Genomic DNA, 3,075 nt, shown 5'->3' on the forward strand with positions numbered 1-3,075 from the left:
GGAGCGGGCAGCCAGAAAATTCTGGCGGCGACCGAGGCCTCCGCGGCCGAGGAAAAGGTCATTGGTAATATTACATGTTAAATTAACATGTGTATTAACACATGCTGGGAGAAGCAGGCATTCTGGACTTTGAAAAATTTCGAGCAGGGGCCGGAGAAATTCTCCCGGCGACCGAGGCCTCCGCGGCCGGGAGAACTCTCGGCGCTTGGGCAGCGCGTCTACCCATGGGGAGCGGGCAGCCAGAAAATTCTGGCGGTGACCGAGGCCTCCGCGGCCGAGGAAATGGTCCTTGGTGATTTTACATGTTAAATTAACATGTGTATTAACACAGGCTGGGAGAAGCAGGCATTCTGGACTTAGAAAAATTTCGAGCAGGGGCCGTTGAAATTCTCCCGGCGACCGAGGCCTCCGCGGCCGGGAGAACTCTCGGCGCTCGGGCTCCGCGTGTACACGCGTCAAGGCCCATTTTGGGTTATATAGGGTGTAGTGGTGTCTCTGGAGGGAAAAAATACACGGTAAATATTGCAGCCAGAGCCTATGGCAATCTGTTGGCGACCGAGGCCTCCACACCCCGGCAAATTTTCGGCTCTCGGACTGTGTGTATTCCACTGGAGACAGGCCTGCGGGACTGTGCAGTATATTGAGCGGGGAGCCAGGAAAATCTCCCGGCGACCGAGGCCTCCGCGGCCGAGGAAATGGTAATTGGTGGTTTTGCATGTAAAATTAACATGTGTATTAACACAAGCTGGGATGAGAGGAATTTGGCGGCGACCGAGGCCTCCTCACCCCGGCAAAATATCAGCTACCGGGCTCTGCATATTCCTACAGAAGCAGGCCTGCAGGACTCTGCAATATATTGAGCGGGAACCAGAAAATTCTGGCGGCGACCGAGGCCTCCGCGCGCCGAGGAAAATTGTCATTGGTGGTTTGCATGTAAAATTAACATGTGTATTAACACAAGCTGTGACCAGAGGAATTTGGCGGCGACCGGGGCCTCCACACCCCGGCAAAATATCAGCTACCGGGCTCTGCTTATTCACATTCAAGCAGGCATTAGGGACTCTGAAAAGTTTCGGGCGGGGAGCCAGAAAATTCTCCCGGCCACAGAGCCCTCCCTCCCGAGAGTCTGTGTAAATGCCTGTTATACAGGCCCCATGAATTCCAGCCTTATAGGTTATTTTAAGTCTCCGTTCGTGGTTGTTCGTAAACAACTGCGATTCGGGATTTTGACCTATTTCCTATGATCATGTTCCCGGAAGTTAGCCAGCCTCTTTCAGTCAAAATCTCATATTTTGGGTACCTTTGTGAACCCATCGATAGGCCCATTTTGGGTATATTAGGGGGACATGCAATCGGGAAAAATTGGAATTATTTGCAATATGGAAAGAATATGTACATAAATGAAAAGGGAGTCCCCCCGAGTTTTCTCGCCCTATATATATTGCAAAAATATCCAATTAATTATTGTGGAACCTGTAGCACCTTTCTATGAAGCAGAATTAACATTACAGAACGGTTTGAATGCTACCACCTCAGTTTCTCTACAATGCATTGGATTTCAAAGAGGTGAATTACTGTGGATGGTACTGTTGTATGGCTAACAAATCGTCTGGGAAACAATGCAGAATTAAATTAAGAAGGTTGTATGTTTTCTGTTACATGGTGGAGGTGCCCTCTAGTACACAGTAAAATGTTTTGTGGACTGCAGCTCCTTGAGGAATTAATTCAGTATGGGTCTTGTAGTGGTCTGAAAGTGGATGATGAAAAAGAATGTATAATGGTATTCAGAGCACCTCGCGGTGAAGCGGACATGCTACCTCAAAATGCTTGATTGATTCATGCCCAGTTCCCCCAAGAAGCGGTACATTGAAAAAATTGATTTACTTTGTGGATGATACTAGCAAATACTATCCGCTGGGGGAAGTAAGCAGAAATTTGGTGGTCGTATGTTTGTTACATGGTAGAGGTGCTTTCTAGTACACAATGAAATGCTTGGTGTACCGCTGCTCCTTGAAGAATTAATTCCATATGGGTCTAGCCGTGGTCTTAACTGTGAACACGAAGAACTATCTAAAGTGGCCTATCTGTCTGAACTGCAATACACAAGCTGCGAGCCAATGCTATACCTTTCTCAGGTAACGAGCTCTTGTGCGGCGATTCGATTGGATGCGAAATGGTGGGGAACGCGTGTCCGGTCGTCTTAACCAAGTAATGGTTCCCCTCTGTTAACAATGAAATGTTTGATGGATCGCAGCTCCCTGAGAGACAAGTTTCAAAGGGGTTAGTCGCGGTCTTCAATCCTGGCCAAGGTGCAGTCACCATCTATAAGAGATACCTGCTTTACTGAAGGGTAGCAAGAGTTCCCTTGCCCGCATGTTGCTCCGTGGGGGTATATCAGTATAAAGGTAGAAGAAGCCATGATCGGAGCTTCGGTGGATGAGATTGGCGGAGAAGACATGTTCTTGTCTATCTGGTAGATCAGGGGGGTGGCAGCTGATCCGGAGAAAGCAAGCGGACTCCCGATGTTCCGTCGACTCCCAATGTACACTTGAAACATGCACATTTGGGTGGCGAGGGGGCGTTGTGGCCATCCGAAAACATGTCTTCATCTCTCTTATTGGTGGACCGCTGCTCCTTGAAGAATTAATTCCATATGGGTCTAGTCTTGGTGATAACTGTGAACACTAAGAACTATCTAAAGTGGCCTATCTGTCTGAACTGCAATACACTAGCTGCGAGCCAATGCTATACCTTTCTTAGGTAACGAGCTCTTGTGCGGCAATTCGATTGGATGCGAAATGGTGGGGAACGCGTGTCCTATCGTCTTAACCAAGTAATGGTTCCCCTCTGTTAACAATGAAATGTTTGATGGATCGCAGCTCCCTGAGAGACAAGTTTCAAAGGGGTTAGTCGCGGTCTTCAATCCTGGCCAAGGTGCAGTCACCATCTATAAGAGATACCTGCTTTACTGAAGGGTAGCAAGAGTTCCCTTGCCCGCATGTTGCTCCGTGGGGGTATATCAGTATAAAGGTAGAAGAAGCCATGATCGGAGCTTCGGTGGATGAGATTGGTGGA

This window comes from Bacillus rossius, unplaced genomic scaffold (genome assembly GCF_032445375.1).
Source record: "Bacillus rossius redtenbacheri isolate Brsri unplaced genomic scaffold, Brsri_v3 Brsri_v3_scf713, whole genome shotgun sequence".
NCBI classification, from domain to species: Eukaryota; Metazoa; Arthropoda; class Insecta; order Phasmatodea; family Bacillidae; genus Bacillus; species Bacillus rossius.